Here is a 12,475-nt window from a genome sequence, read left to right as displayed (position 1 = left end):
GGGAACAAAATTAGTTTTATTATAACTGGAAATCAGCAGTTCAGATATTAATTAACTAAAATTGTTGTAGCCGGTTTTATTTCACTTTTTCGATTTATGTTCGTCTACAGAAATGGAAGTAGCAATGCATTGTTTAATCGATAATATTTTGCAAGTACCATGATGAAGTATAACGAAAAAACTGGTGGAACTAAAAGTTGGTATTCCAGTATTTGTAGACCAGGAGGAAGTCTTCCCTGTTGCGAGTTTTTACGACTTCCTTTAAACATTGACTATAAGCTGTTTCTCTAGTTAATAAGAATAGCTTTTATCTACAGGATTTTGCTAGGAAAATTAATTTTAGCGTGAAGGAAGTTTCAGGTCGTTGCAACTTATCTGAATATAGAAATTCCTCAAAAACAATGCGAAAAATCAATTTTCTCAGGGAATGTAAATAATAGTTTGCGTTCCAAGAAAATAATTGGATTAATTTTCCATGAAAAAAGAGAAAAACTAAAAAAAAAATCATACTCAGAGTCGCATTTCGGCAAAACTGGGGAATTTAAATTAAAGAAATTTTCATTTTAACTTGAAAGTAAACTAAGATCACATATCAAACTAAGATTACAAACCAATCTTTATTAGAAACCTTATGATGATGCATCCATATCTTTTCTTTCTGGGCCAATTTCACGGAGACTTTTATCTATTCTTCATTATTGTGAAATAAAGTGTTCGTTATGTATGATTACACCTTACGTAACGGTTCTATATCATCTCCCATACTAGTAGTATTACACAATTTTTTTGAACCAGAAAATTAACTACAATCTAAAATTAGAATTGGGCGTGTTTTCTGTTTGTGAAGAAGAATAATTCATTCATTTTTCTATATTAATTTGAATTAAAACAAAAAAAGACATCGTTAGTAATAAATACATTTCGACGTTCTGCTTGTTATTATTATTGTTATTAAAAGTTTAATACTTTTATTAACAAATATAGTGATTAATTAAAAAAATGATTGTTTGTTTTATAATTATAAAGTATAACTAGAGGTATTGTGCTGCTTGATCACCTTTGCTCAGTAAAAAACAATATGATTGATTAAATTAGATTAATTTAAAAGAATTGTTCGTTTTAATTATATACGTCATACTAATGATGTACTTTCATTAAGTTCATTGTTTATTTATTTTCTTTCTTTTCTTGCAGTGAAAACATTTTCTTTTTTTTTATTGACCTTGCATTGTCTTTCATGATGAATGATGTATTTACTACAAGTTATTTAAATAAATTTTATATTTACCTAAGTAAGTTTATATGTTTATTTGGACAAATATTTATGTTTTTGGTGATAACAATTTATATATTTGTTTATTAGGCAAAGTACTTTGGCGGCTTGTTTTTCGAATTCAGAGGTGACGTTTTTTTTATTGTTCTAACTTCAACAATTTAAATTAGAGAAAAAAGTGCCATTATGGTTGCGGAGTAGCCCCGATTAAGGCTGCCTTTAAATCTAATCTATGATCAAGTATGGTATTTTCAAAGCTGAGTATCAAGTCAATGTCACACATTGTGACATGAGGAGTGACAGTCGCGATACAACATCCTCAATTTGTCGCGTTTTTACATCTTTACCGAATTGGATACCAAAATTCAGAACGCAATACCTGCTGTGTTTGTCAATTCCATCATTTTCTAATGTAAATACTTAGCGAAATAGTAAATTAAGAAATAAACTGTACTGCTGTTGACATAAATCTTTGGGATACATTTGCGCTCAATTTTCTCGATAAACTCGAAACTCGGTAATGTTTCAGGTTTTAAGGTTTTTTTTTGTTTAAGGTCAATACAATGTTTACCATTCTAGCATTAGACAGAATCCCAGTTTCCGGTTTCTTTCAATTTTTTAATCATTCCACAGACGTGATGTTATAATTGGCCAAGAATCCTCATGTCTATGTTTATACCCAATGAACTGTTAATCTTCTGTAACTTTCATCGCCACTTCCAATGCTGATCTGGTTTTGAACCTGATTCAATTCACCACCTAATATTGCCCTGCCCTGCCTCATATTTATTTTTATTAGAAACTAAGTCCCACAGAACATGAAAACTTGTTCTTTTGAGCACATTGTTCTGCAATTTCGTTGCTAGAAATTTGCGAGTTTTATTTAAAAATTGGAACACTGACCGCGAATAATTGTAATATACAAACGCATTTATTTTAAAAAATTTTCTCTGTAAAAAATTGATTTAATGAAAGTACAGATAGACATATTTAACTCTAAAATTGAAACCATACTTCCGGTGTAGCAATGCAATCAATTGCATTCAGTAGCTATATTCAGTTTGGAATGTTTTAATAACTGTGTGCAATGTGCCCACACATTATAACATTGAGTAAATTGCAAGGTTAAGAGACAATTTCAAGTTATCTCGTGTGTTTTAACAGATTCTTTACTAATATGAACTTTACTCATGTATAATAAGTGCATAAAATATCTTTTATTATTGCTATAGAAAGTTTTTCTTTAAAAAAAAAAAACTGAGTATTTATAAAACGTTACGTAGACATTATATTAAATTTATGTAAATGTGATTGAGTTGTAAATGTTGGGACATTGAATAAAAGATTGCATACGCTTCTCTCTTCCAGAATCCTCGTGTTTGCAGACCCACGACTTTTGTTTGCTTTCTCCTCTGACTACATAAATTACTGAAGACCGGTCATTTTTCCTTCCTTCATCTTAGGAAAGTATTACGTTAGGTACACCATCCGACTTATGCAGATAAATCCCTATTCTTTATGAATTCACACATGTTATATAAACTTGCTAGTAAACATGGGGTAGTTGTGATCTCTGAGACTCTCTTCTGCTCACTTATTCACTGTTACAAAAAAAAATATGATAAAAAAGAGAAGAAATACGGTGTTGTTTTTGGGAGCAGTTAGAGATCTAAGACCTGGGCTGGACACCAGCCAAACTCCCGTCCGATAGAAGTGTGAACTACTGTTTGAATAAACCAGCAAACATTTCTCTTTCTGCAAGTTTCAATTATTTTTTTTTTCTTTTCAAATGCAGCACTTTTACTGCGTTTTTAAGGTGTTTTCACTAAATAGCGGATCCAGAACGCCAGAGGTGACTCCACTAAGTAAAGGAGTTTCCAGAGGATCTGTGCGGATTTACGGCTGAATCCGGGACAATATTTGTGTCATATCCATTCATATTGACACTTACTTAGGAGCTTAACTTTATTAACTGATCTACTGTTTGATCATCTTATAGTATTTATTTATAATATTCAAGAGATTAATTATTTGAATCACATTACCAATTTAAACAGAAATATATTGTTACATTACAATAAGTTGTTGTTATTGAACATTACCTTATATTGTTACTGTAACAATATCGCTGCAGAATGTGCTACTACCTCTAGTTAGTTAGTACAAGTAAGGTAGGCTAGTTTTGGAAGTACAAGTGAAGAAAAAGGGTTCAAAATAAGAAATCTCCTTTACTTTGTCCACGAACAGTGAATTTCCAGTCTTGAACATTCTATTTGTAGGCCACAGGTAGTTAGTACAAGTAAGGTTGGCTAGTTTTGGAAATACAAGTGAAGAAAAAGGGTTCAAAATAAGAAATCTCTTTTACTTTGTCCACGATCAGTGAATTTCCAGTCTTGTACATTCTATTTGTAGGCCACAGGTAGTTAGTACAAGTAATGTTGGCTAGTTTTGGAAGTACAAGTGAAGAAAAAGGGTTCAAAATAAGAAATCTCCTTTACTTTGTCCACGAACCGTGAATTTCCAGTCTTGTACATTCTATTTGTAGGCCACAGGTAGTTAGTACAAGTAAGGTTGGCTAGTTTTGGAAGTACAAGTGAAGAAAAAGGGTTCAAAATAAGAAATCTCCTTTACTTAGTCCACGAACAGTGAATTTCCAGTCTTGTACATTCTATTTGTAGGCCACAGGTAGTTAGTACAAGTAATGTTGGCTAGTTTTGGAAGTACAAGTGAAGAAAAAGGGTTCAAAATAAGAAATATCCTTTACTTTGTCCACGAACAGTGAATTTCCAGTCATGTACATTCTATTTGTAGGCCACAGGTAGTTAGTACAAGTAAGGTAGGCTAGTTTTGGAAGTACAAGTGAAGAAAAAGGGTTCAAAATAAGAAATCTCCTTTACTTTGTCCACGAACAGTGAATTTCCAGTCTTGTACATTCTATTTGTAGGCCACAGGTAGTTAGTACAAGTAATGTTGGCTAGTTTTCGAAGTACAAGTGAAGAAAAAGGGTTCAAAATAAGAAATATCCTTTACTTTGTCCACGAACAGTGAATTTCCAGTCTTGTACATTCTATTTGTAGGCCACAGGTAGTTAGTACAAGTAAGGTAGGCTAGTTTTGGAAGTACAAGTGAAGAAAAAGGGTTCAAAATAAGAAATCTCCTTTACTTTGTCCACGAACAGTGAATTTCCAGTCTTGTACATTCTATTTGTAGGCCACAGGTAGTTAGTACAAGTAATGTTGGCTAGTTTTGGAAGTACAAGTGAAGAAAAAGGGTTCAAAATAAGAAATATCCTTTACTTTGTCCACGAACAGTGAATTTCCAGTCTTGTACATTCTATTTGTAGGCCACAGGTAGTTAGTACAAGTAATGTTGGCTAGTTTTAGAAGTACAAGTGAAGAAAAAGGGTTCAAAATAAGAAATATCCTTTACTTTGTCCACGAACAGTGAATTTCCAGTCTTGTACATTCTATTTGTAGGCCACAGGTAGTTAGTACAAGTAAGGTAGGCTAGTTTTGGAAGTACAAGTGAAGAAAAAGGGTTCAAAATAAGAAATCTCCTTTACTTTGTCCACGAACAGTGAATTTCCAGTCTTGTACATTCTATTTGTAGGCCACAGGTAGTTAGTACAAGTAATGTTGGCTAGTTTTGGAAGTACAAGTGAAGAAAAAGGGTTCAAAATAAGAAATATCCTTTACTTTGTCCACGAACAGTGAATTTCCAGTCTTGTACATTCTATTTGTAGGCCACAGGTAGTTAGTATAAGTAAGGTAGGCTAGTTTTGGAAGTACAAGTGAAGAAAAAGGGTTCAAAATAAGAAATCTCCTTTACTTTGTCCACGAACAGTGAATTTCCAGTTTTGTACATTCTATTTGTAGGCCACAGGTAGTTAGTACAAGTAATGTTGGCTAGTTTTGGAAGTACAAGTGAAGAAAAAGGGTTCAAAATAAGAAATATCCTTTACTTTGTCCACGAACAGTGAATTTCCAGTCTTGTACATTCTATTTGTAGGCCACAGGTAGTTAGTACAAGTAATGTTGGCTAGTTTTAGAAGTACAAGTGAAGAAAAAGGGTTCAAAATAAGAAATATCCTTTACTTTGTCCACGAACAGTGAATTTCCAGTCTTGTACATTCTATTTGTAGGCCACAGGTAGTTAGTACAAGTAATGTTGGCTAGTTTTAGAAGTACAAGTGAAGAAAAAGGGTTCAAAATAAGAAATATCCTTTACTTTGTCCACGAACAGTGAATTTCCAGTCTTGTACATTCTATTTGTAGGCCACAGGTAGTTAGTACAAGTAATGTTGGCTAGTTTTGGAAGTACAAGTGAAGAAAAAGGGTTCAAAATAAGAAATCTCCTTTACTTTGTCCACGAACAGTGAATTTCCAGTCTTGTACAATCTATTTGTAGGCCACAGGTAGTTAGTACAAGTAATGTTGGCTAGTTTTGGAAGTACAAGTGAAGAAAAAGGGTTCAAAATAAGAAATCTCCTTTACTTTGTCCACGAACAGTGAATTTCCAGTCTTGTACATTCTATTTGTAGGCCACAGGTAGTTAGTACAAGTAATGTTGGCTAGTTTTGGAAGTACAAGTGAAGAAAAAGGGTTCAAAATAAGAAATCTCCTTTACTTTGTCCACGAACAGTGAATTTCCAGTCTTGTACATTCTATTTGTAGGCCACAGGTAGTTAGTACAAGTAATGTTGGCTAGTTTTAGAAGTACAAGTGAAGAAAAAGGGTTCAAAATAAGAAATATCCTTTACTTTGTCCACGAACAGTGAATTTCCAGTCTTGTACATTCTATTTGTAGGCCACAGGTAGTTAGTACAAGTAATGTTGGCTAGTTTTGGAAGTACAAGTGAAGAAAAAGGGTTCAAAATAAGAAATCTCCTTTACTTTGTCCACGAACAGTGAATTTCCAGTCTTGTACATTCTATTTGTAGGCCACAGGTAGTTAGTACAAGTAATGTTGGCTAGTTTTAGAAGTACAAGTGAAGAAAAAGGGTTCAAAATAAGAAATATCCTTTACTTTGTCCACGAACAGTGAATTTCCAGTCTTGTACATTCTATTTGTAGGCCACAGGTAGTTAGTACAAGTAAGGTAGGCTAGTTTTGGAAGTACAAGTGAAGAAAAAGGGTTCAAAATAAGAAATCTCCTTTACTTTGTCCACGAACAGTGAATTTCCAGTCTTGTACATTCTATTTGTAGGCCACAGGTAGTTAGTACAAGTAAGGTAGGCTAGTTTTGGAAGTACAAGTGAAGAAAAAGGGTTCAAAATAAGAAATCTCCTTTACTTTGTCCACGAACAGTGAATTTCCAGTCTTGTACATTCTATTTGTAGGCCACAGGTAGTTAGTACAATTAATGTTGGCTAGTTTTGGAAGTACAAGTGAAGAAAAAGGGTTCAAAATAAGAAATCTCCTTTACTTTGTCCACGAACAGTGAATTTCCAGTCTTGTACATTCTATTTGTAGGCCACAGGTAGTTAGTACAAGTAATGTTGGCTAGTTTTAGAAGTACAAGTGAAGAAAAAGTGTTCAAAATAAGAAATATCCTTTACTTTGTCCACGAACAGTGAATTTCCAGTCTTGTACATTCTATTTGTAGGCCACAGGTAGTTAGTACAAGTAATGTTGGCTAGTTTTGGAAGTACAAGTGAAGAAAAAGGGTTCAAAATAAGAAATCTCCTTTACTTTGTCCACGAACAGTGAATTTCCAGTCTTGTACATTCTATTTGTAGGCCACAGGTAGTTAGTACAAGTAAGGTAGGCTAGTTTTGGAAGTACAAGTGAAGAAAAAGGGTTCAAAATAAGAAATCTCCTTTACTTTGTCCACGAACAGTGAATTTCCAGTCTTGTACATTCTATTTGTAGGCCACAGGTAGTTAGTACAAGTAATGTTGGCTAGTTTTGGAAGTACAAGTGAAGAAAAAGGGTTCAAAATAAGAAATCTCCTTTACTTTGTCCACGAACAGTGAATTTCCAGTCTTGTACATTCTATTTGTAGGCCACAGGTAGTTAGTACAAGTAATGTTGGCTAGTTTTAGAAGTACAAGTGAAGAAAAAGGGTTCAAAATAAGAAATATCCTTTACTTTGTCCACGAACAGTGAATTTCCAGTCTTGTACATTCTATTTGTAGGCCACAGGTAGTTAGTACAAGTAATGTTGGCTAGTTTTGGAAGTACAAGTGAAGAAAAAGGGTTCAAAATAAGAAATCTCCTTTACTTTGTCCACGAACAGTGAATTTCCAGTCTTGTACATTCTATTTGTAGGCCACAGGTAGTTAGTAGAAGTAAGGTAGGCTAGTTTGGGAAGTACAAGTGAAGAAAAAGGGTTCAAAATAAGAAATCTCCTTTACTTTGTCCACGAACAGTGAATTTCCAGTCTTGTACATTCTATTTGTAGGCCACAGGTAGTTAGTACAAGTAATGTTGGCTAGTTTTGGAAGTACAAGTGAAGAAAAAGGGTTCAAAATAAGAAATATCCTTTACTTTGTCCACGAACAGTGAATTTCCAGTCTTGTACATCCCATTTGTAGGCCAATAGTAGACCAATGCCTTCAAATGATTGTGCAACTCTGGATCAAAACTAATTTACTCTGTATTCATTTATTAGCGCCGCTTGCAAACAAGCCATTCGCAATTAAGTAGTAAACACACTTACTTTGGCAAGGTGTTCGGATCAGCCTTCTTATCAAAATCATAGGAGATGTATATTTTACTTCTTTTACATTTTAATTTTGTATATGTGACTTCGATCAATTAAGGCGCCCATGTACAGAGGCACCCTTACGCGACCGCCCCTTGTCATAGAATGTGTTTTTACACTGATGATGCCCCTATATGTCGAAATAAATTAATTAGTCCAAATAGTTTTACTGTTTTACAGAAGATAAAATGAATGAACCATTCTTTCCTTGTATGTACTCCTTTTCTGAAGACTGGTTTTATAAAAACTGTTCTAATTATGTGTCTAGTATTTATTAAATTTTTAAAGTTTTTCTTCGTTTAAGGATCATAAAATGATTAACTTTCGGAACTGGTTCATCTTTTAAAAATGTAATTCAATTAAATGTTTGTTTGGTAGTTAAATTTTAAATTATAATGATATGTTATTTTTATAATAATTAACATTAATGTAGTCTTAATCTTTTTAGATTTACATCTCAATTCACTGTCTTATTAAAATCGTTCCATTTTTGGTCCTGCGCATAATACAGTCGACTCTCGATAAATCGAAATCCAAGGGACTTCAAGAAAATTTCGAATTATCAAGCCTTCGAATTATCAAGAAGTTTGAATTATCAAGAAGGGGAGGAAAAAATCGAATTATTAAGATTTTTTATTATGTATATATGTATGTATATACGTATATTGAAAATACGTATGAGCTTACCTAAGTTTTAGACATATACAGCCTCAATTAAAATAGTAAAAATAATGAAAACGACAAAAAAGAACAAAAAAATTACATATGTATTAACATTTCAATAAATAATAATATACATATGTACCTAATTAAAAAAATGAAGAACAGTTTTTTGTTACAATGTGGCTTGACTTAGTCAAGTGACTTAGAATTGTGGAAAGCGTTGATGGTGGAATATTGAAAGTTTTGGCGATATCTTTTTCTTTTCGAACCACTTTCCACGGCCGCGATCATTTTTTTTTTTTTTGTGGGACACAGTAAGGGAGACGTACTTCCCATCGTGACAAACTAGGAAAGAGAATCGGAAAGTTAAACTGGGCTGAAAGGAGGGAAACATTAGGCAGGAAATGAACAATAAGCGGAAAATGAGGAGTAAACATTACTAGGGAAAATTCGAATTATAAAGAGGGGAAGCGGCCGCGTTCGAATTATAGAGCCTTCTCTCCCCCTGTTGTTAAGAAAAGGATTTCGAATTATCGAGCGTATCTAAATACACTTAATTTTTTCGATTTACCGAAGTTAGCAGCTGTAGAGTTTGAATTATCGAAAAATTCGAATTATCGAGGTTCGAATTATCGAGAGTCGACTGTATTATAATTATTAAAGTCAGACGGTTTACTTAAACGCCTGGAATCCTGTTTATTTCGGGTCTCCAAAGTGAGTTACGTAATTTGGGCATATTTTTCATGATCTGCATGCTGATGCTGCAGCTAGAACATAAATAAAAAAAAGCAGTTCTATAGACTTCCGGTTTGGCTGTCTTTCAAATAAGGGCACTTTATTTAGTTTGGAAAAAGTAAACCCTTAGTATACCTAGCGCTGAATAACTCCACTGCTGGACTCTGCCCTAATGTGGAACTTTTATGTTTACCTATTAAAATTTATTCATCTGCAACGGATTTCTGTTGGGGAAAAAATGGGCAGTTTTCATGAAAACAGCCTTGCGTAGATTTATTTTTAAATCTTTGAATGATCTATAAAACTAAAGGGGCTTCGCGTTTTATTTGTAAATATATTTCCCCTTGAAAGAGTTTGAAACCAGAGTTCTTAGCGATTTTGTACTAGCGGATAATTTCAGAGATCCTATTTGTGTTTCATATTTACAAGGACACTGCTCTTTTTTTACAATCCTTGTAATTGTGAGAGTTTAAGTTATCCCAATACTGATTAAAATATGAAATCTACAAGGTTAATAGCTCTACCAAGCTATTTTAGTACATATTCAAATTTTCCGTTCAGTATGCAGTTCACTATTTGGCATTTAGCTAAGGTATATTATATCCGGAAGAAAACGATTTATCCGGTTATCCCTTTACAATTGTTGTCCCTTTAAAATTGTTTTCTGCGACTACCAATATAACCTCTAAGTCGCTTCCACAGATTCACTTTTAAGAGCATTTTCATCAGATTTAGTATGCTTTTGAGTCACTGTGCTTTGTGGAATTGGTTCCACTTCCTCTCTTCCTATTGGCGTACTGAAAACGTGGGTAAAAGAAAAAGTTTCAATAGAGAGTTTTGAAGGAGATCTAATTCAGTTGCATAAATCATGTAAAACTCAAGCTTATATTAAAGCTAACGAAAGCATCATTTTGTTAAGCTAAGATGTATATAAAGGAGGACAAACATCTTTGTTAAAAGAGCAGTAAAATTAGGATTCATTTTGCCCTAAATCCTTGCTGCATTTCAGTTCTTTTTGTTCCATTTCTTTAATAACTGTAAAGTTTTATTTAAGTGTACGTGAGACCAGAAGTTTGTAAGTTGCTTCAAAAGTCAAAATACATAATATTACAGTTACAGGTTACATTCTATTTTCTCTTAGTTACATTCACTTTGGAATATGTAATCTTCTGCATTATTGTATTCATGTCTGTAAATTAGTGAAGGATGCACGACTCTTGGAGATCTCCTATTACAAGTGAAAGACTCGAGTTATGATATACTACAAAACAAAATAAATATTTGTAACTTTCGTTTGATGGGCGACTTACCTTTGTTAGTTAAGCTTACCAATTTGAAAAAAAAAATGGGTTAATGTCTGTTATAAAAATGATAATATTATAACAATAGGCTGAAATTCTATATCAGGCAACGATATATTCCTTACAAAGAATTGATTGTACTTTCAATAAGCTATTAAAAATAATAAACTAGAGTAGAAAGTAGAATCCCACACTGACACTTAGACTTACTCTAGAGAGCTTATAGCACACTTTCATTGTTAGCGTTAGGTTTTTCTATTCAGTCTTCATTATTGCAATACTGTTGTGCATTTTTTAGAGATGCAACAAAACGATCGATACTAACGATGACTGTTTGCTTTGTAAATAATATATTCACCGCTGTCTGCTTTCTTTCTGTGTAAGATGATAAATGATGCCGCCAGATGTCATTTTTGGCACGTTCTGTTTAGCATGACTTTCTGCCTTTATTTTATTTATTTATTCGTATTCAAAACTTTGTATTGCATTTTTAGTGGAAGAATTGCGTCTAATTTTCTCTGGACAGTCTTTCACGCTCCTCCTTCTTTCTTTAATGGAATAAAAACAAAAAATCAAAATAGAAGTAACACTGGAAGTAAAAATGATAATGCTATTTTGGAACCAAGGAATCCAGACCTAAACATCTGACCTAAAAATTTATATCCAGAGATTGAATGATTGTAATCGTAAAAATGTTTCTGGAGAAGTTATAGACTTTTCGGCTTCAATGAAGAAATATGAAAACAAGAAGAAGAATAAGACCTTTATACCCGAAGATTTCAATAAGTTGACTAACTAATCAGAATGGATGATTTAAGATGGCCCGAAAAAGCTCTTGTATTGAAGCAACAAGATAATATTGTCTTGATGGGGTTGCTGGACAGCAGTTAGAAAGATAGATCATCTTTGGGCAAGAGATTTTTTATATAGCAAGTCATGTTTAGTGAATGAGATGACCTTTCGGTAATTTGCTTCTTACAATCACCTTCACGTTTATGTTCTTACGTAAAATTCATCAGCAAAACCTTTTCTTCTGCCCAGATCCCAATCTTTCTTGTTCATCTGTAGAGAAAGTTTGAGTGGACCAGTGACTCCTATTGTGAGAATGGCTTTTGAAATTGGTCAATACCGCAATCAGCCGATCGCATATATCACGAGGTTTCCATTTTACTGCCGTCGTAACAATGTCACCAATCTTGTCGCCCACTTATTTGTATTTTCTTCTAATGCACCTTCAAGTGTAGTGAAATATAAGGCAATTCTGTTTGTGTCTTGAAAAACCTTTTCTTTTTTTAATTTTAAAACGCCTGAAATAACATTTTCGATAGTTTAAAATTCAAAATAAGTTTAAAGAAAATGTTATATTGTCCTGCCAGCCGTACAAACTGCCCTTTGGAGCCCTTGATGGAAAATCGCCCTAAGCTGGTGAGGATGTAAGATTCTTTCAGAATTAGAATTGTGTTACTGGGTTCGCTTTCGTACGTGTATTATATTAATAGAGCACAACGAGATGGAGAAAGTTTGTAATAAGATGTTTTGTTCCCCTTCTATTGGTTCATTTAATTATTAAGAAATGTATGTTTGTATTCCATACGAAAATTAAAATAATAATTAAAAAAAAAAGATGGCAGGACCAGACAAAACAAAGAAGTATGAGTCACCGGTCTAGTGTTTTCTTTTAGGTGCTTTGCCGTGTGTTTATCTCAACAAAGGAAATTAAACTGTCTGTCTGTCTTTGAGTCTGACTAATGCTGATCATAACAAAAGAATGTTCTTTTTTTTGTCTTTTTTCTTAAAG

At 33.3% G+C, this 12,475-nt stretch overlaps 1 protein-coding gene and 1 long non-coding RNA gene across 2 annotated transcripts in view; one reads left to right on the top strand and one right to left on the bottom strand.

Annotated features, from left to right (window-relative positions):
- LOC141452889 (beta-1,4-glucuronyltransferase 1) overlaps positions 1-12,475 on the top strand; it is a 159,929-nt gene that overhangs the window by 92,713 nt on the left and 54,741 nt on the right. The window lies entirely within an intron of this gene.
- LOC141452901 (uncharacterized) lies at positions 2,511-8,718 on the bottom strand. Its single transcript, XR_012457676.1, has 3 exons — positions 8,666-8,718; positions 7,934-8,108; positions 2,511-2,874 (listed from the first exon to the last, which is right to left on the bottom strand). It is a non-coding gene; the product is annotated as an uncharacterized lncRNA (long non-coding RNA).

The sequence above is a fragment of the Rhodnius prolixus genome, unplaced genomic scaffold, assembly GCF_049639745.1.
Source record: "Rhodnius prolixus isolate KJV_2025 unplaced genomic scaffold, Rpr scaffold_3, whole genome shotgun sequence".
Classification (NCBI taxonomy): domain Eukaryota; kingdom Metazoa; phylum Arthropoda; class Insecta; order Hemiptera; family Reduviidae; genus Rhodnius; species Rhodnius prolixus.
The sequence above is the reverse complement of the archived record's forward strand: the minus strand, read 5'-3'. Positions and strand labels throughout refer to the sequence as shown.